At 30.5% G+C, this 23,476-nt stretch overlaps 1 protein-coding gene and 1 pseudogene across 6 annotated transcripts in view; one reads left to right on the plus strand and one right to left on the minus strand.

Moving 5' to 3' along the window:
• Window positions 1–23,476, plus strand: part of LOC105148847 (protein gustavus) — a 272,603-nt gene that overhangs the window by 204,891 nt on the left and 44,236 nt on the right. The gene's annotated exons all lie outside the window — the stretch shown is intronic.
• On the minus strand, window positions 13,204–23,467 carry LOC147910316 (uncharacterized; annotated as a pseudogene).

A 23,476-nucleotide genomic window follows, 5' to 3' on the forward strand; every position in this document is an offset into this window, starting at 1 on the left:
ATAATTTTAAAGGAGAGAGAGAAACTAAGTGTCAATTTTATAATAGATAGCAAATATTGTTTTTTTATTTTTAGCGTTCTTTGTTTAAAAAAAAAAGAATATTAATTTTCTTTCCCATTTTCTGGAAATTATAAATTTTAGACAAAACGAATTTTGATAGTTTGCTTTTCAAATAATGAACATTATTTAAAAGTTAGTACATACATTTCACTTTTAATAAATAAACTGTAATAATTTTGAGAAAAATATTTTTCAAATACTAAATATTTCAAAATATGAATTTTTAGCGAAATTTCAACATAATTGTCAGTTTAATTCTTCATCCTCTGATTTATTTTAACACATATAATGTGTATATATCTATTAAATATAATGTAAAATATAATTTGAGATAAAAATAATTTTATTTTGAACTAATATAAAAATATTATAGCTATTGCATGAAAAATTTGTAGTTTCACTAAAAAAAAAAAAAAAAAAATTCTGCCGAAAAGCGAGGGAATTCCTCTTAGCATTTCCTCTAAGCAAAAAATCTTACATAAATCAGGTACGTGTATTTATAATACATATTCCTTTATAAAAATGAGGATACATGAGTTATGATAAAAAATAAATTCCTCTATAGAAAAGTCTATTATAATAATTGAAAGTCTATTATAGTAATTGGAAATATTAACTATAACGTAATGCATTTGTTAGACTCTGAGATGAATGGCGATACTCTTAGTGCACCGGTGAAGTTAAAGAAAATTACAACCAAAGATATCGCAGTCTGTGAACGACAAACAACTTATAATATTAATATTCGCCCGGACAGATTTAAAACAAATTTTGCAATAACGAGTACAAACGAACAATGGCTAATAAATCTCAGTGATACTGAGATTCCAGAGAAAACAAAAGTCGTATTGCAATTAGGTCAGCAATTTAATTTACCTAATAACGTCATCAGCAAAGAAAGAAGTATGCTCGAGTTCATTAAACATGTTGAGTATAACCTTTTCAGAGCTGATGACGAAATTTGTAAATCGGTTAGGAATGAAACTATTCAAATACTTAAATCAATAAATAATTGTGATATTAAATCGTCTGAAAATAATATCATACGAGAAAGTGTAAGGGAAGTAAAGCTCATCTCAGAGAATCCTGACATTTTAATTACCAGAGCTGATAAAGGTAATACAACAGTAATTATGAATCGTGAAAGTTACATAGAGAAAATGTATGAGATTCTCAATGATCAGAGTACATACAGTTTAATAAATAAAGATCCTACTAAAAAAAACAAAATTACAGCGGAAATTAATAACTTACTAAAAAATTGGAAAAACAAAAGGTACATTGACCTAAACGTATACAAAAAATTGTATGTATCGGACGGCGAACATCCGCGTTCTTATGGACTGCCAAAAATTCATAAGGAAGGTCATCCGCTAAGATTGATAGTTAGCTACATAAACAGTGATTTTTATCCATTGGCGACCTTCTTAAAAGATATTATAGATAATAATAATAAAAAGAATTTCAGTTACGTAAAAAACAGTTTTGATATTGTAAATAAACTCAATGGAAAGGTAATCGATAAAAACTTCAGTATTATATCATTTGACGTAGTCTCGATGTACACGAATATTCCGACCGATTTAGTAAAGAATATTGAACGTAGGTGGAACTTGATCGAAAACAAGACTTCGATTCCTTTACAGTTTATCAAAGCAATTATGATTAATTAACTATTACATTTTTTAAATTCAACAAAAAAATATTTAGACAGATTTTTAGCATGCCAATGGGCTCTCCATTGTCCCCTATATTAGCGAATATTGTTCTACAAGACTTAGAACAAGAAATTATTACTACTAATAATGTTATCTCGTCTTTTTATTTCCGTTATGTTGATGACATTGTATTAGCGATGCATAAAGACAAAATGGAGAATGTTCTGGAATTGTTTAATTCATATCATGAAACGCTAAAATTCACAGTTGACTTTGGCGATGAATATGGCATTAATTTTTTAGACGTTAAACTAATGAGACCAGAAGGAAGAATCATCTTCGATATTTGCAAAAAAACCTACTAATTCAGGGAGATATTTAAATTACTTTTCGAATCATCCGTTAGTACACAAAAGGGATGTAATCATCGGGCAATTAGAATATTGCTTTTATCCCATCCAAAATTTCAAGAAAAAAACATCTCTGACTTATTTCACACTCTGTTAATGAATGGTTATCCTCTTAAATTCATCTTTTCAACAATAAAAAATAAAATTAAAACTTTAGAAAATAGATCTAATTTAGATAAAAATGGTAAGCATAATAATAACGAAAGCAACTCTAATTCTAATTTAAAGAAAAAGTTTTTCATAATACCATATTTAAGTAAAGTATCGGAAAAATTTAAAAAACTATCACATATTCAAGGCTTTAATAACGCTTACAAACCTATAAACAAAATGAATAGATTTATAAAAACAGGAAAAGATCGCTTATGTAAAGAGGACCATTGTGGAATGGTTTATAAGATAAATTGTCTAGATTGTGAGTCTTCTTATGTCAGCTAAATAAAAAAGAAATTAAAAACTCGAATCAAAGAACATAAAGTTGACATAAGAAGATCTATTATCGATATGTCAGTAGTCTCACGCCACCAAGTTAATGAGAAGCATGGATTGGGATAATGTTAGAATTTTAGACACAGAACAATCATTAGTCAAAAGAAAAATTTCTGAGATGATATATATAAAAAGTCAAATAAGTAGTATAAATAAGCAAAGTGACACTGAAGGTTTGCCTGATGTTCATCTGCCTTTTCTAAAGAAAGATCTCTTTCATACTTAAAAATAATTCTAGAATAATCTAAAAAATTTTTGAATGCACATGTAAATAGCGGACACATATGAATGTATAGACAAATAATAATACACAATGTCACGACGAATTTCTGTGTGAAGAAAGTGCTTAAGACTCATCATTTTGTCTAAAAAACGAATTGTTAATCCTTATTAAATTGACTTGAAGATATTAACAATATTATAATTATTTTAAATTAGAATCTGGCAATTCTCGTTCTACATAATTTACAATATGATAATTGGCTCTGTAACCACATTTTATGTACTCGTACAAGAGGAAAAAATGCATTGATTTATAATTATATTTATGACCGCTGAATTTTAATGTTAAATTTATGTTAAATTCTGTTTTATTAATATTTGATATTGAAATTTACTAAAGATGACCAGATTGTGGCCGAAACGTCTAAATTATTTATAAATTTAATTACATATTAAATATCACAAAGAATATCTTGTGCTGTGGTTTTATGCTCTTCCTTTTGGTTAATTTTATGATTTAAAAAACCGCGTTTGTTATAATTATATATTTTAATCCCACAAGCATTAACATGTGTTATATAAGGAATTTTTTTGACTTTATTAAATTTAATTTTCGATTTCGTTCGTGCTTTCTATTAAAGAAATGTATAAGAACTTATAGGACTAATATTAATATAAGAATAAGCATTTATTTTTTGAAAACATGTTTGAAGGAAGGACTAATCCCGAATCATATGTTCAAATTTATACGACATGAAAATAATAATCTTTTTCGCTCTTCAAAAGAAAGAATTGACAGAACATAATTTTATATTTAAATATTTATGGGTAGAATTACAAGACGCATGCAAACAACTTGAACACATAAAATTTGAGATATTTAACATGTATAGATAGATTGAAAAAATTTTACCATTTGACATATGCAATTCTTTCGCAGACAAGAAACCAATTTTAATAGAATTTGGGTAAAAGAACAAGAAAAGATTAACAATAAAACCAAAAATTTGCGAGCTAGTCATAGATTTAGGGAAAGAATAAAAATTAAAAATATTAACTATAACATAATGTATTCATTAAACTCTGGATTCGTTAAACGAATCGAGATATTCAAATCACACCGTTGATATTAAAGAAAATTTCAACCAAAGATATTATAGCTAATGAACAAGGAATAATGCATAATATTAATATTTGTTCAGATAAATTCGAAACAAACTTTGCAATAAATAATATAAATGAACAATGGCTAATAAATCTTAGTAATACTGAGATTCCAGATAAAGCCAAAGACTTATTGCAATTAGATGCATTTTAATTTACTTAATAATATCATTAATAAAGAGTACGCTCGAATTTATTAAACATATAGAATGTAACCTTTTCGAAATTGATGATGAAATTTGTAAAACTGAAGGAACGAGGCGATTCAAATTTTGAAAATTTAATCCATCGAAACGACCATCTGCTTCTCTGCTTCCCTTGAAGCAATGTAATTTCAGTTGAAGAAATAAACAGAAGCATGTCCTTTTTCCTCCGGAGAAAATTAAGATGTCTATTTTTTCTACTTTGTCGTAACAAGATTTCAATGATATTTCCTTGATCTGTATTGAAAACTTTAGAATTAACCCAGGTAGTATCCGGTACCCTATATATACGTTTCATAAACATTTTATGAACGTATATACAGGGTTCACTTAAATCGATTATCTGAAATATCTCGCTTATTTTTGATGATATAAAAAAAATGTTTCAAATAAAAGTGAAAGGGTTTCGAGAAGGACATATTTTGATCGTGTTAGTTTTTTTTTAGGTGGAGGCGCCAAAAAGATATGTTTCACTTTTGTTTGAAACATTTTTTTGTATCACCAAAAATAAGCGATATATTCAAGATGTTCGATTTAAGTGGACCACCCTGTATACATATGAATAACAATACAATAATCTCATGTCTCAAGCAATACAGTTGAAAAGTTAATATATGGGACGAATTTTGGGAATCGAATCCGGGATTCTTCCAGAGACGTAAATACGAAGCAATTGTTTTCACACATTGCTAACACTTCGTTCACATTTCGCGCATCAATTAATACTGTTGCTCTCGATTTCACAAAACTAATGAAATTTTCATCTGATTTATTCACGTCGATCAGTTCCGCGAACTCGTTTCAACTTTATCGAAGGGTGGACGTTTGAGTATAGAAAAACTAGTGAACTTCAAGTAGAAGAAGAAGAAATTCATAGAAGAGCAGTATTCGTATGAAAGTATTAAGATTTAAATTACTAACGGAGTACCACAAAAACTTAGAACTCTAACATCAGTTTAACAGATGATTCGCTGTTACTTCAGATTATTCTTGTAGACAAACATATCGTGAAAATAATCTTAGAATCACGTAAAGTATGTAGAGAAACATTCTGTAAATGACTGTCAGAGGAATTTAGCTGAAATTTATCCGGAAATCGAAGACAAAATCCTATTTAATTTTCGATGCGCGCTGTCATGTGGAAAGATATATTTTACTATTAACTATTACTTTTCCGTTAGGTTTAGTTTTAAATGAATAAAATATTGTCGAATGTCTACCGCATTAAATGAATTCTAATTTCACCAAATATATATGAAATATTAATAAGAATCGAAGTTGTGTGTGCGAAATCCAGTTACCTTCATTAATTCTTCATCTATAAAAATTACCGTTTATACCAGTTGGGTTGACATTTTTAAACATTTTTAGAAACGTTCGATTAAAATTTCTCAAAAAATTTCTTGAGAAGGAAATCGATGCTGTTCCCTTAGAATACTTCGGTAATGTCTTATTAGGTAGGCACTGACACTAATAACCGCTCATGAAATTAACGATGGTGAAGCTTCCGAACTAAGCGCGCTCTTAGACTGTGTCGTCATCGAGTGGCAGCTGTTTTCATTCAGCTTCGCCCTTCTTAGTTGGCAACTTCCTCTGCAGCATTTTTAATTAACGTGCAGAAGGCACGTTTCTTACTTCTTTTTTTCTTGCTCCAATTTCTTTTTGTATGAACGATTCGTATATCGAGTAAGTTCTAGGCGATTGGAAATAGTGTTAAACGAATAATATATACATGCAATATCTAAACCAATTTCCCCATTTAGATCACAGGATCCTAATGGAAGATTGTATTGATATTCAATACATAATTAATATTCGTTAGAAAACTTGATTTTTTAACAAATATTAATTTTTCGTTTAAAATGCAGAATTGTGTATCCAAATATTATAATAAACAGGTGCACTTTGAACCTACTTATATATATTTCTTTTTTCACGTAGTCTTAAAAAATATAATAGAGAATATAAACAAATTGCTTAATAATTATATGATAGATAAATAAAAACAGGCAATTAATACGTAAATAATTAATAATTAAAAATGATTCTTATTTTTTGCTTAGATTATATATAAACAATTTTCATATTTCACAACTGTAATTAAATTATATTCAACGCTAAAAATACCGCTAATATGAGATGCGCTTTTAAAAGCAACAGCGGCAGTGGATTTTACATTAAACGCTGCATATGTGTCGAATTTTAAAGTTTTATTGCATAATTTCGAGAAGCGATGTATACCAATATACCTACATAAATACATTTCATCGAATATACATATTTTCAACATTTTTTCAGTTTATTTTACGACTTTCAATTTACTTTTGCGATATATTACATGAGATAGAAATAATATCTCAAAATCAAACTGCTGTTAGATTGCCAGCATATTTACTGAAACAATGTTTAGAATTTGGGATAGTACGTTTTTAACATTATTTTTATAACTTAGTTGAAATGAGAGGAGACCATCGTTTATTTGGCAACGTTAAACGAAACATTCAGTTAAACAAGAATCGACAATATATTAGCTGCATGATGTCACACAGAGTGGAGAACCCTGTTACACGTTACATGTCCTTGAGCTGAGCGAATTATTAGTTTAATGCTCAATGCAAATATATGTATACATATCAAATGTTCATCATTAAAACATTGTATCCACAAGGTATATGTTGGGTTTTTTATTTTTTTTTATTTTTTTTTTTTTTACTATTTATGTTCATTAGCTGCTCTCTCATAAACTTTCTAAGGACAATTTTATTGCTAAAAATTTGAGTGATAAAATATATAGTTTTGCCTCTACAGGAACTTATTTATACAGAAACTATTCTCTCAATGTATTATAATCATGTGAACAGTTTTACGTAAGAAAAACGGTTTGAAGCGAATTCATCTAGAAATAATTATAAATTTGTTCCCTTCAATATGTATGTATGCTCACCTTTTCGGAAAGACCACAGGTCACAACGATATGTTGTACTTTCATATATATTGGGTCATCTAAAAAGTATCCGCGGTACTTTGTCACTAGATATATGACCATTAACACACATCTAGTGACAAAAAACGCGGATACTTTTTAGATGACCCTATATATATATATATATATATACATATACATACATACATACATACATACATACATACAAACCAAGTTTAGCTTAACCAAAAAAAATCAATGAATACATAATATTTAAAAGAAATTAAGTGAAAAAAGAACAAGTAAAGTCAGGAAATAATATACAAATTTAACACAAAATTTATTATTAAATTACACGCTTACACATTTCAACCCATTTTTTTAATTCTCTTCAGAGACATAAATTATTATTTTAAATATATACGATATGATGACTAACTTGTCATAATGAGTTCCCTCTACCTTACTAAAAGAATCTCAATATTGGAAAGAAACTCAGATGAATGTTTAAAAAATTATGACTAAAAAAAATTTTTTATCAGAGATGAAATAAAATGAAAATTTATTGAAAAAAATAACTTTGAAGAATTTAAATCACAGTAAAAGTTAGGAAGCTCATCAGCAATCAACCATATCGTAAACAATTAAACACAAATTATTTAGTCAAAAACTAGTTCTTGACTTATCGGGCAGTCAGTGTCAAATTTATTTTAAAACGTAGTACACTTTTTTAAAAATAGTTATAATTTTTAAACTTTAAAGTTAAATCGTTTTTTAATCAAAAAGAAAATCGAATAACAACCAATAATCAAAGATAAAAAGACTCAGTTACGATGAAAGAACTAAGATACTAACTCAAAAATACATAATATTTACAAAACATTAACATAACAACAATAGTAGTATATTTAGTGTATATATATAATCATTTTCATCATTTAATAAATTATTATTTTTTATCATTCACTGAAGATGCTGATTATAGTTTTGTCACTCCGTTTTTTTGAATGTGTTGAATCATTTACGCAGATCTAGCATCATTGTAGTATACGTGTTCTCACAACATACTACATGGGCTGAAAAGTCCCGAGATTTTTCAAGGTGGTGCCACTAGAAAATGAACATGATTCGTTTCGAGAGATTCATCTGTCACTAGTTTATGTATGAAGTTTCATGACATTTCGTTCATTCGTTTACAAGCTACAGTCGTTTAAGTGACATTACTTTCGCCTTCGTAAAAAAAATGGAAAAACAGGAATATCGCATCTTGATCAAACATTATTTTTTGATGGGAAAAACTTCTGAATAATCATTGAAATGATTGCAGAAATGTTAACCCACATCTGCTCCTTCGAGAACAACAGTTTATCGGTGGTTTAGTGAATTTAAAATGGGTCGTACAAACACCGAAGACACACCTCGCTCTGGAAGGTCAAAAGAGGCTACGAATGCGGAAATCGCAAAGCAAGTGCATCAAATCGTTTTGAGTAATCGTAAAGTGAAGTTGCGCGAGTTAACTGAGGCCGTGGGCATCTCAAAAAAACGGGCGGGATATTTTGCATGATGTTTTGGAGATGAAAAAGCTATCGGCATGATGGGTGCCGCGTTTGCTGACCATCGACGAAAAACAGCAGCGCGTTGATGATTCAACAGTCGGTTTGGCGTTGTTGCAACATAATCGAGCGGACTTTTTTCGACGTTTTGTGACGATGGATGAAACGTGAGTCCATTATCATACGCCTGAGTCCAATAGGCAGTCTGCAGAGTGGCTGAAAAGCCACGAAAGCCGACCAAAGCGGTCAAAAGACCAACGCTCGACCGGAAAGGTTATGGCCTCCGTTTTTTGGGATGCGCATGGCATAATCTTCATCGATTACTTGCAGAAGAGAAGAATAATTATGAGAGAGTATTATGCAGCGTTATTGGACAAACTGAACGACGAAATAAAGAAAAAACGACCCCATATGGCGAAGAAAAAAGTTCTGTACCATCACGATAACGCACCGTCACACACGTCCTTGAAAGCGATGGTTAAATTGGACCAAATACGATTTGAATTGGTTGCTCACCCACCGTATTCTCTAGACTTGGCCCCCAACAACTATTATCTGTTCCCAAATCTCAAGCGGTGGCTCCAGGGAAAGAGATTCACATCGAATGAGGAAGTCATCGCGGAAACCGAGGCGTATTTCGAAGGCTTGGACGTTTCGTACTACAGAAAGGGTATCGAAATGTTGGAAAATCACTAAAAATCGCTACCAAGTGTATCGCCCTCGAAAGCAACTATATTGAGAAATAAATATAACTTTGCACAAAAAACGCTTGTTTTCATTAAAAATCCCGGAACTTTTCAGCCCATGTAGTAAATATAATGAAAAATTATGCTTTACCACATATGTTACAATAAATGTACAACTTCTATTAATTAGTAAAATTGAATCTTCCACGTAAAATTGAGGTTTACATACAGTGACCGGCAAAAATAAAAAGCCATCTCCACAGTTATTCTCTTTCGTTATATAATAATAAAATAATAAAAATATTAAAACAATGCTGCTTTTATTGATGAAACAGGAAACATTTATAATTTATTTCGAGGTTTTTATCTAAAAAGTCACATAAATCATTCTTTATCTTTCAAATATATCTATATTTCTTAAATATTGATATTTCTTAAATTGACAAAATAAAAAAGCCACTAACGTCTATCTCGTATAATATGTATAGTACTTTGTGATTATATTGTTTGTTTTGAAGTTCACATCATTGGATTCGTTTGTTTTCGACATCAGCTTGTTTTGATTATTGTCCGAAGTTCATGAATTTATTACATTAAAAATGGGAGGAAAACCAATTCCGATACAGGTCCGAAACCTAATTGTGCGGGACATTGCTAAAAACTATTACAAAAAGGTCTTTCTCAACGGAACATTGCTAAAAACTACGGAATAAGTAGAGAAGCAGTAGAACAAATAGTAGGAAGTTCTAGTCAACTGGATTGGTGGCAGATAGAAACGGAAGAGGCCGAAAACGAGCAACGTCTAAATGGGAGGATATGAAAATAGTCCGAGAAATTAAGAAGAATTCAAAGATTTTTGTCAGAGAAATTCAGAAATGAATCTTCATGTTTCTGACCGCACGGTATGTCGCAGACTTCGTGAAGCAATTTACACAGCCAGTTCGCACGTAAACGACCTTTCATCAGCGCTATCAATAAGAAAAAACGTTTGCAATTTGCTCGAAGGTACGCAAATATAGCATTAGACTTTTGGAAAAAGGTTCTATGAACAGATGAAAGTAAATTCGAGTTATTTGGGCAAAAGAAGCGGATTAGAATCTGGAGAAAACATGGAGAAGAGCTTCAAGACATATCAGAAAATTGTAAAACATGGTGGAAATATTATGATCTGGGGGTGTTTCTCATAGGCAGGAGTAGGAAATCTCATCAAAATTAATGGGATTATGACAACAGATGTTTATATTGACGTAATTAATGAAAATTTGGAAGAGTCTTTGCTGAAGATCGGATTAGAAAATAATTTTTTTAATAAGATTATGACCCGAAACACACAGCAAAGAAAAGTCAAGCTTTTTTTCGTTCCTGTCGCATCAAACAGCTCGAATCGGCCTTCAGATTTAAACCCTATTTCGCTTCCTATTCTAACATTTTTATTTTAATTACAAAACGCAATAATTAAATTATCGCAAGAGGTATATTTACGTTAATATTATACTTGAGCTATACTTGAGCTAAGTGCTACCGCAACCATTTAATTGTACACATTTTTCGCGATTGTGATATTATTACGCTTAGGAGATACTCTTTTTAACGCACTTCAGAAATTATGTTCATTTTCGCTGAAATTCGAGACTGAATGTCGAAACATATTCTTAATGAGCTTTAATTGGAGCTTTAATCCTTGTCTACAGCGGATGTCATTTACAAGTTGTTTCAAGTCTCCCTTTTATGTAGAAACAAATTTTTTTTTCCGTTTTGCGAATTCATCTTGATGTAATTTGTCGATTTAATATACCATGAAGACCAACAGAAGATAATTTAGAACATAAAATGTCATAAATTATTATTTTCTTTTTAATAAGTTTTCTGAAAAAGTTTGAGTCAATTATAGATTATATTTATGCATCAGATTGATACAAAGAATTGTGCATAAATATACATTATGATGATTACGAAGTATTATTATGAAATTGTGCCATTTTTGAAATTGCCAATCTTACAAGCTCTTACCTTTTACTTGGTTTGATCATATCGGATTCCAAAATGCTAAAAAGAAATTGCTCTTGTACATTTTTAGAAATTTTCGAAAAATTCCGTCAGATTAAAAATACTATAGTAACTTAATTTTACTAATTTAGGATGTTGAAAACAAAAGTTAGTAATATTTAACAAATTTAAAACAAATTTACTACCTTAATTCGGCATGCACTGAGACATGCATGGCTTAATCTTTGAGACAAGCATATGACTACTGGCAGGATCAACCAGGGAGCTTCGTGCGCCCGCTGTGCGAGCGACTCTCTCGCGAGCGTGTCTCGAGAGAGCCGTGTGTCATTAGGGGGAGATTCTGGTTTAGAGATTTGATTTTAGGCTATTTTCACAAATTTTTTCTGAAAAATTCGTAAAGTCTATTCAAATCAGGATTTTTCCCACATATTAGTACATATTTCAAATATCTTTTAGTTAATTTTTTTATTGTAATTTTCCAAGAAATAAGCCTTATATAATAGTTTATGTAACATCATGACAAAAATAAGGCAATAAATTAAAATGTCAGGAGTCTTTTTTTAAAAACGAGCAAATTTAGTTAAAAATAAAATTCGTCTTTTATTAAACATTCATATAATGCTATAAATTTCAAATTTATCAAACGTTTCGATTTATAAAGACTTCATCAATGATAGTAAAGAAAACGTATTTATGTAACTCCTTCCAATGTCAACGAACTAACTTATGATACGTAATAAAAATTATCGCTCTAGGCTAATCTTATTTACTCTTTCCTGCGTTAAGATATTACGAATCGAAATAGGTATTCAGTCAAAAGTTTGAAAGTCCATAATTGTAAAATTGTGTTTAACTAGTTCTTCGATTGTTATCGAGAATCGTGCAAAAATAAGGCACTATACAATGATCGTGATTGTGGCTGTTCGTCTGAAATAAAAAACCAGAGATTCTTAAATATCATATGAGTTTGGTTATCGTTTGATGATAAAAACTCATGATAAAAAAAATATTAGATAGAAAAACATGGCGTGATCTTGATAAAATTATTTTCCGATTTTTTCAAATTTTTTTCATTTTTAAAGTGCTATAAAATAATCAGTTTAATTTATATAAATCAGTTTAATTTAATTTAATCTAATTTAATTTAATTTATTGCAAAACTATAAGAAAAAAACTATATGTTAACAGAATAATAGAACATAAAATATAATACGATAGACTATAGTTAACATAAACATAAATACAATAGTAAATAAACAATAGTAACTTGCAAATGATTAGGCGTCAGCAAAATTGCTGTTACAAAGCCTATCAGAATAAGACAACAATGCAATAAGAGATAAACCAATAGCTGAAATCACACACACATGCGCATACACCCGTAAACACATCTTATCGCTTACACCCGCTTACATCAGTTTCGTTTAAATACTGTGAGTGACGCGATGAAACGCGAGGCAGCGGAATGAAAAGAGGACAGAGAGGCAGAGATTTTTATTGAATCAGAAAGGGAATTAAAATATTTGACAGAAGTGTAGAAGAGAGCGGCACGGCACTTAGTGGACCGATATATGGGGAAAGATAAATAATCTTGGTATCTGGTGACAAGAGGGTTAAAAGAGGAATGATGTTCAGAGTTCAACTAAAAGAGACGTCGCAGATATAGAGAAGTATTAGAGCGAAGAAGAGAAACTACAAGACAGCACAGGTGGAGAATAAAACATTGCCAAATCTTAAGTCAGCCAGATCTCTGATAATACGGAAATATATGATCGAATTTACGGACGCAATAGGAGAAGCGGAGACGAGAATTTTGAATACGCTGTACACGATTTAGCAGATGTTGATTAAGAGTCGGAATGTAGACGACATCAGCGTAATCAAATAAAGAAATAACAATTGAGAAGTGAATTTTTCAGAGCAGGAAAGGATGTGACGAAGAGGATAAAGAAGACGAAATGTTCAACTCTTGAGATTCATTAATCTTAATTCCTGGCAACTCGCCGGCTCACATAAAGTAGCCACGGTAGTGTCGCTGCGCGTAGCTTAGCGCCGAAACACCAGTGTCTCCAGATAAAAATAAACGGTAATTATGATGAAGGGAGCCAGCTCTGATGACCTTGACCTTGATATATGTTGTCAAGGTCGTGACTCTGAGTGACTTCCAAGTTTTAGCCGTCGCTCGTTATTCGTTAAAAAGTCATTAACAAAAGAAGTTAAACCATACTTGTATAACACGAAAATTTCCTGCTTTAGAATATATTTGAATAGTACACTGCAGGGGGTGTCGTGCCGACGACTGCGCCTTTGACATATGTCAGCCGTCGCTCGTTATTCGTTAAAAAGTTATTAATAGTTAAAGATAGTAATTATTTCACTGCTTTACATGAAAAGTCAAATATTTCTAGACAGTGAGAGAGGTATGGGGTGAACTGATTAAGGGAATATGATATACTTTCCACCCCCTCTCCTTCCTGCAAAGGAGAGTCATGAGCCCTTAAAGCAGAGGGGAGAGAGAGAGGGGGATGAGAGTTGAAGATGAGAGTTGTGCGCCCTTTTGCAGGGGCGGTGGGAGAGTCGAAGATGAAAGTCACCTAAAACTTGAAGGTCTTTCAGGGTACATGACCTTGACGACATATGTCAAGGTCAAGGTCATCGGGGCTTCCCTCATCACTATGATTACCAAATAAACATTTTAACTTTATTGTGGTTCAGACTATATATGCGTTAAAGATGTGCGCAAAATTTGGATGCAATCAAATAGATTTTGAATTATGGTCACCAGTTAAGAAAATGTTGTTTCGAGAAAGCACGATTAAAGTTTTACTGATTACGTAGCGATAACATTCGAATAATATTACTTACAATCAATCTGCTATTTCACAATCATAAAGGGTATCTTTCTCTTTCTCTTAGATTTCTTTCTTTTAGATGATGTAATGCAATTTGAGAGTTGGTACAATTTTAACAACTTTACTATCAGCGACAACGTATTTTCACTTATATTCCCTCCAATGATCTCAGTAAGGTAATATCACCGTTTACATTATTATATCACCGAGAAGATATTTTTTTGCATCCCAACTTTCGATGACACGGCGCCTTGCAAGCAAAGAAACTGCCGTTCTTCGTTCTCCGTGTACAGATCACGTGCGAAGAAAAAGAGAACGAGAGAGGATGATAGCCGTGCGACAGACGAAGGAAGACTTTTTTCGCAAGCGACGATAAATACGTTGCCAAACGCGCGCCTGGCCCCGAATATGCCGCTATCATCCTCGCAGCGCTTGCTGACCCATTTGTGAAACTCACATTGCCACACTTTCTGCCGTGCACCGATTATTACAACACTTTACGAATTACGCGGTCCTCAGCGCAGTCCGTGTCCGTGCTAGGTTGAAGACGTGGATGCGCGAAGTTTTCGAAACTCATTTCAACTGATTAATTAGCAGAAGAAAAGACAAAGCATCTGAAAACGAAAATTGAATTACACAGAACTCTAATCAAAATTACTCAGTACTCTCAGAAAATTTTTCGACGTTATGATACGGAGACATTTGAACTCTATCATTGAAAATTTTCTAAGTCCGACATCGAAACATTTTTTGAGAGTACTGAGTAGTTCTGATTAGAGTTCTATGTAGTTCTCGACGAGTTCTGTCAAAAAGTATTAGGTGAAAAAGCGATTGGGCCAACGGTTTTCGAGATATAGGAACATTTCAACTCTATCGTTGAAAATTTTCTAAGTCCGATATCGAAAAATTTTTTGAGAGTACTGAGTAGTTCTGATTGGAGTTCTGTGTAATTCTCGATGAGTTCTGTCAAAAAATATTAGGTGACAAAATATTAGGTGACGATTGGATGACTACATAAGGAAATACGTACTTCTGCAATCGATTTTTCAAATTTCGTTTTAATTATATATCTTTTTTATTATTAAGTCTGTGTTGGTTTTAATCGCTGAGAACTTTTCGAAATTGTTAGAATGACAATTAACGTGTCATAGAACTATTTTATAAAATTTTTTTAAAATTTATTTAAAAATTATTATTAAATGAATCTTGCATTAAAAAATATAGAGAACTCTTCGTCTCGTTAAAAGGAAGCAGGAACTCTAATCAGAACTACTGTATCTAAAAATGATTTTTCAAACATTTTTAATTTTTTTTTATTTTTCAAAATTTTTTTTTATGCATCAAGAACTCTAGGTATTCACGAAATGAAACTATTGAGTCACTCAGAACTATTCGATCTCGATTTTTGATGAGAAGTTAGCACCCCATTTTTTTTAAATTATTTAAAAATAATTATTAAGCGAAACTCTTATTATAAATTATAGAACTCTTTGTCTCGTCAAAAGGAAATGGGAACTCTAATCAGAACTCCTGAGTACTATAGTTGGGGTGCTAACTTCACATACCCAACCTTACAGCACATACAAAAATATACATATGAGCGAGAAATCATATATTTATTTGCCAAGTATGTGCTTCAAAATTATCGTTAATATCTTTTTCAATTATTTCTCATTTGGTTGTTTTTTCATTTTCATGTTTTTGTACTTATAAATATGCTACATTTTAGATTTGCGAAAATTTTTCTTTCTAAAAGTAACTTAAATGTTTATAGATTTGTACATAATGGTGAAAGGTAGTTTGCCTGTTCAGTATGTAGCAAAGACTACAAGCAAAGAAGTGCACTTCTTCATCACATACAAAATAAGGTCATTCATAATATAACATTTTAATTCATTAACCTTTGAAGCCTGTTCTAGATATTTCTGATGATCGGCATGCACGTGCCACCTAACCTTTTTCGATTTACTGTTAATCACCATTAATCACTGTTATAAAAATATGTATAAATAATTTATAATATAATAAAGCACACATACCTTTTTAAAATGAAGAATTCGCAATAGGAGAGAACAATATCGCTGGATAGTGTGGTACAGTATTGTACCACACTAGTATTGTGTGTACACATATATGTACATATATACATATGCATACATATACATACATACATATTTGCAGAAGTTGCACTCTTAAAGCATATAGACATGCAAGGAAGATTGTGGTTCAGAATTATGTTCAAAATGCGTATAAGTAAATTTGTTTATCACTTTACTTACTACCTAATCATTGTAAAACTTTTTTTCAATACGCGCATCTCGAAGAGAAAGGGCAAATATCCCCTCCCAAGAAATATGGACCAATCAAACTTTAGCAATTATCTGACTACCTGAAAATTCTCACTATAAAAGTTTCTTCTTCTCAAAACTTACTCTTTTCCTCACAGTTCTGTACCGAACATCAGTTAGTGTTGTCTTCAACAGAAATTTTCTACTTGGAACTCATGAAGTGTTCCTTATGCATAAGTGCTCATGATGTACAATATCCTTACATCAGTTCGACAGAAATTCCATTGAGTCTATTAAGGTATTTATAAAATTCAGTGCAGTATTCCAGAAAAACGAAGAAAAATTTATAAGACACGAGGTTTTCACGCGAGAATGGAAAGTTCGAGAGAATAGGAAACACAAAATATCAGTCAGAACTCTCTAAATGACTTTATCGGATATACATTGCATGCAGCGATAAATCGCGATATTAACGTGAGTCATTAATGATTATTTAGGTGCCTTTAACTCGTCATTAAAACGGCAATTTTAAATAATTTTTCCGAACACGTGGCTGTTTCCCGCCTATAGTTTGCCTAATTCTCTTATAACCTAGAGTTTCTCTAATAAAGCCCAGTTTCACAATGAATTAAATAGCTTATTATACGCTAAAATAGCTTATAAAATAACTCATTTTCTAACTTTATCGCATACTCATGTTCTCTATTAATAGCGTACGTAGAGACATATGTCCTAAATCACGAAGTAATAAGAAGGAGATCAAACTCAAGCACGAAAAAATCATATCTGTCGGATTTTTCATGGATTTTTCTACGCCATGTTTTGAGCCCACTTTCAGACTTCAAGTTTGATTTCCTTCTTATTACTCGGTGTCCTAGATGTAAAGCGATATTCATAGTCCGTTCTTATTTCAAGACTGTCTCAATCAACTTTAGTCTTAAATAATATCTTAATTAGACCCTAATAGGCCTTCTGATTGATTCGTGACTTCTTAAGACTGTATTTAAGATGATCTTGAATATAAGATCTGACTATTGGCTTCTGCACACAGAACGCGGCAACGCTTGTCCCGCGTAAGTTGGAGCCAATCAATGTCTCGTTTGCTCGGAAGTAATAGATACATAATTTCCACCACGCGATAAAAATTGAACTCAATCCAACTTTTATCGCGCAGCGAAGAAGTAGTATTGCATCATTTCTAAAAGTTTTACAAAATGAGACCGACTTAAGAACGTAAAATTATTGGCTAGTGCGACAAGCGGCTTTTCTCGCGAGACAAGTATTACGATACAATCGCTCGAAGTGTCAGCGCATGAAAGCACCGTTCGGTATTAAAAAAAATTAGTGTTCAAAAATTGCTGCAGATCCCAATTTTTGAATAATAATTTTTATTTCCCAACAGCAATTTGTATCTCTCCACTGTACACCGCTATTTGAGAATAAATTGATAAGCGAAGTGATTAGTGAAGTAATAAAGCAACTTTCTAAGGTTTTGTAATTAATATTTGCCCCTATTTTCTTCGATTTAAGAAGTTCGTATTACATTCATCTATTGGGTTGGCAAAGAAGTAATTGCGTTTTTTTAGCTTAAAGTTGTATAGTTGTAGTCTAAAGGCTTCGGACGTTCGCATGGAATGTATCTGGGTTCGACTCCCGATCGAGGCAATATTTTTCGCAATAAGTTTATTACAGTTTTTTAAAATTAATTTGGGAAATTTGAGGGGATTATTAATATTTCAGATTGATTCCATTGAAAAGTCCAACAACTATATTGGCATACAATTATCATTTCTGAAATTAATTCATTTATATAAATATATATAATAGATCAACATCTTAACATTCAGATCGTAGTGGCGCTTCCTATTTAAAATATCGTATGCATAAGTTCTTATTAGTACATGTATAAAAATTTATTGTACAATTTATGATCTCATTTTCTGAAAATGTATAATTCATTAAATAATATGAAGATTCAATTTTCTGAATTAGATTTAAATGTAAACTAGTAATACAACAAATATAAATATAATTTGACGAGTATAAGTTTTATATTAATAAATTATGTGTATTTAGACAGGCATAATTTAATACTTAATACTGTTGTTAGTCGGCAACCAATGATTGAAATGTGTGCACAATTTTATCGATATCCTAACTGCTTAAACTAACATGATCATTTCAAGGTAAAATATCGCAAAGTATAAATATCGAACAGATAAAAAGTGGAGTTATCTTGTTCTTTCAATCTTTACAGAATTATAACTTTGTTTAAACAGAGGCTCAAACAAACGCCGATATTAACGTTAATGTCGTTAATCTAAATCTTGTTTTGATTAAAGCATAAATTGTTAGATGCAGATTAGACAGTTTAATAAAATATCTTAATAAAATATTATTTATTTTCTTAATAGCTTTCGAGATATATTATCAAACTCAGTATAAATGCAGATTTAAAAAATCATTGAGATATAACGGATCGAATAAATTTTGATAACGATAGGTCAAGATATATTATAATCACGTACTACATACTATCTCTACTACAATATAATCAAGATTATAATAGTTTATTTAGCAAAATGATAATCTTCTTCAATTTTAAAAAGTGAAATAAAAGTATTAATATATAAGTAACGTTTTTTTAGAAGAAAAATATTTTTCTAACTTTGATTCTCTTCTCATAGCTTATCGTGAACGTTTCGTCACCGGACCACCTTTTTTCGCTTGTGCTCTATCAGCCTTAGGCAATGCTTTACCACGATATACAACACAAAACAGTTGGGTCAGACGGCGTTATCAGTCCTGTAGTAAAAAATTGTAAAAGACGGCATACAAAAACGATTCCGCAATTTATCTTTCTGCTCACGTATCGGCGAATGATTTACGCAACCGGGGCCATTTGCGAGTAACATTTGAAAAAAAAAAACGATTTGGGAGATACGATGTTTGGAAAGCGACGGTGAAATCTGAAAATATTCCCCTCATTCCACCGAAGTAGTCCATGTGGAGAATTACGCGCGCGTTTTAACGTTTCAAATGCAGTCATACGATTTTACATATCGGCGGAATGAAGTACGATGAATTTTCAAACGCCGAAGCTTCAAGAAACATTGGATTACCCAAAAGAACGGGAGTAACGTGAGTTTTAACATTTCAAACACAATCGTATGCGCTTTGTAAATGAAAACCGATTTGAAAAAAACATTTTTCACAAAGGCATTTTCGATGAAATTTCTATAAATTCGAACAGAATTATATCGAAAAATTTACCTTGAATTATTTATAAAAATAAGAAAAAATTAAATTAAATTTTTTTAAGTAAATATTTTACTCTTATATATTTGTATATAAATAAAACAAAGTTATAACAAGATTAATTAATTACACACACACACATATATATATATATATATATATATATATATATATATATATATAATTATATATACATTGTATCAGAATGAGCATCTTTGATTTTTCCTTTAAAATTCATAATGTTTTGCCAGTCTCCATGGTTTGCGAATTTTTCAAATATTTAGACAATATTAATGGTTTTAACTTTTATCAACATACAAGAAAAATTGATAAGAAAATTCTATGGTTAAAGGAAAAAGATTTCAAAAATAAAAAAACAAATATTAAGCCAATTTCTTACTTTTGTGCTTCGAATAATGAATTGCTAAATAAAATTACATCTAACAATGTCATTTCTTTACAGGGTATACAAAAAATACATATTTCGGTTGAACTGTTTGGAGAACTCGGCTCCTCTAGACTTTTTAAATAACAAATAGTTCCTCAATTTGAGCAATATTGATACCTTTAGAAGTCCAGTATCTGCTTCAGTTGGGGGAAGGCTTTGGCCTTCCTATTACTAAACAGAATATTGATAGAGCATTAATAGAATTTATTAAGAATATTGAGAATAATATTATTGGCCGTCAGAATAATATAATTAATTTTGTTAGAAATAATACCGTTTCAATTCTGAAGAAGTTTCAGGATATACACACAAAATATAATACATTTCGAATGCTATTAACTCTAAAGGATATTGTAATGATCGATAATGTTTCTTGGACAAAACGTGCTAATATTGTAATTCAATAATCTTAAAATGTTAACATTTCCGACGTGTTCAATAGTGAAGTTGAGTTTGTTATTTGACCTATATAAAAGTACTAATTAAAAAAAGGAAATAATGCCTTGTAATATAAAATCTTGTTATTTATATAAAAGAAATAATACAGAGGATAAAAAGATTACTTCACATAAGTAAGTTTAATTACAAATGATGAAAGTACATGTCCGACTATTGCTTACAATAGTTAATAAAAATTAAATTATTCTTTTTAGATTTCCGAAAGCACCAGAAATACGTAAAAAATGGATTGATGCTTGCGGATTGCATGAAAAAGATGTATTCCATATTTTATACTTGCTCACATCACTTTGAATTATCTGATAATTTAGTTGCATTAAAGAGATTACCTCCTGAGGCTATACCCACTGTAGAAATAGCTGACCAAATCACTCAGTTGAATTATCAAATGTGTCAACAATAAAAAGTACTACAGTTAATACATCGAAATCATCTGAAGTGAACATCTCCAATTTTTATACAATGAATTATGCTAACGCTGTTCATTCAATATCGGAAGCTGATCATTCATGTAAGTTACATATAAATTATGTAGAAATAAAAATATGTACACTGATTGTAAGAGGAAATAAAATAAATGTCATTTTTGTGATAAATTTTGTGATTTTATTCTTTCAGTACCAGTAATAAAAAGTACTCGTATGTCAAATTTATCTGAAGTGAATATTACATCTCCAATTGTATCTAATGAAATGGATTTTGATGATGAAGTTCAGCCAATATCCGAAGTTTCCACTTGTATTCACGTAAATTAAATATAAATTATGTAGAAATAGAAATACATACACTGATTATAAAAGAAAATAAGTATTATTTTTGTGATAAATATTTTATATTTTTAGCTTCTAAAGAGAACATTTCTCCTCCTCGAAAGAAATGTTTGTTTGCAGAGCCAAGATATATTTCAGAAATTATATATTTCAGAAATATTAGTGATGTTAGTATACCGAGAAGAACGAGAAGATTAATCAATTTTATTAAAGAAACGGATCAAAAAAAAAGCAAACAAATCAAATCTTTACAAGATGAAAACAGAAGATTTCGAAAGCGAATTATTACATTGCAAGAACTAGTATCCCATGAAAGAATCAGCATTAATTTCTGAAGATGCTGGAGATAATTTAATGGTATATTAATAATACATGGAATATTTGTTCTTAAGTTGAGTTATTTCATCTTTCGATAAACTTTAAATTCACTCTTACTTTTATTTTCTTATTTTCTTACTCTTTTACTCTTTTGTTTAGCCATTAGATAAATTGTCACATAATTTATCCGAAGATGGAACAACCCTTAAATGTATAACAAAAGAAATTATCATAAATTTAGACTAACCAATTTATTAGCAACATTGACCAGTATTCATAGTCATTATGAATACTGGTCAATTATTTCTGATACAAAAAGTAAAAATAATTTCAGAACTTCTCTTTACATTGCATCCATCTTCTATCATTAAAACGTATATCGATGATTAGTACTTTGTATACAACTTTTCTTTTATTATATATTAAAACATCCTGTATATTTATATTCACAGATCATTGGAGTATATGTATATTAGGGCGAGGTGCGGAAACCAAAAAGAATTTATCCCTGACTTAAATAAGTTATTCACAGTACTCGAATAAATTAGAAAACCATTATATTATAGCAGGGGATTTAAATGCAAAACACTCTGACTGGAAAAATCCTATTAATAACTCTAGGGGAATTGCCTTAAAAATATGGCTAGAAAAAAACAATATATTTTATAAAGCAACAATATATTTTATTAAGTACCAAATATCTATCATATCCGCATGGCAACTCATTTCTTGATTTATTAATAATTGCAGACTAAGGTCAATCTCGCGTCTGCAATTATTACTTCGGATAAATTATGTGACAATTTATCTAATGGCTAAACAAAAGAGTAAAAGAATAAGAAAATAAGAAAGAGTAAGAGAGAACTTAAAGTTTATCGAAAGATGAAACAACTCAACCTAAGAAAAAATATTCCATATATTATTAACCCATATTATCCATAACATACCATTAAATTATCTCCAGCATCTTCAGAAATTAATGCTGATTCTTTCAAATGGGATACTTCTTGTAATGTAATATAATAATTCGCTTTCGAAGTCTTCTGTTTTCATCTTGTAAAGATTTGATTTGTTTGCTTTTCTTTTGATCCATTTCTTTAATAAAATTGATTAATCTTCTCGTTCTTCTCGATATACTAACATCACTAATATTAATTTCTGAAATATATCTTGGCTCTGCAAACAAACATTTCTTTCGAGGAGGAGAAATGTTCTTTTTAGAAGCTAAAAATATAAAATATTTATCACAAAAATAATATTTATTTTCTTTTATAATCAGTGTATGTATTTCTATTTCTCTAATTTATATTTAATTTACGTGAATAATAAGTGGAAACTTCGGATATTAGCTGAACTTCATCATCAAAATCCATTTCATTAGATACAATTGGAGATGTAATATTCATTTCAGATAAATTTGACATACGAGTACTTTCTATTATTGGTACTGAAAGAATAAAATATTTATCACAAAAATGACATTTATGTTATTTCCTCTTACAATCAGTGTACATATTTTTATTTCTATATAATTTATATGTAACTTACATGAATGATAAGTCGAAGCTTCCGATATTGAATGAACAGCGTTAGCATAATCCATCATATCAAAATTGCAGATGTTCACTTCAAATGATTTCGATGTATTAACTGTAGTACTTTTTATTGTTGACACATTTGATAATTCAACTGAGTGATTTGGTCAGCT

This window comes from Acromyrmex echinatior, chromosome 3 (assembly GCF_024713525.1).
Source record: "Acromyrmex echinatior isolate Ae372 chromosome 3, ASM2471352v2, whole genome shotgun sequence".
Taxonomy (NCBI): domain Eukaryota; kingdom Metazoa; phylum Arthropoda; class Insecta; order Hymenoptera; family Formicidae; genus Acromyrmex; species Acromyrmex echinatior.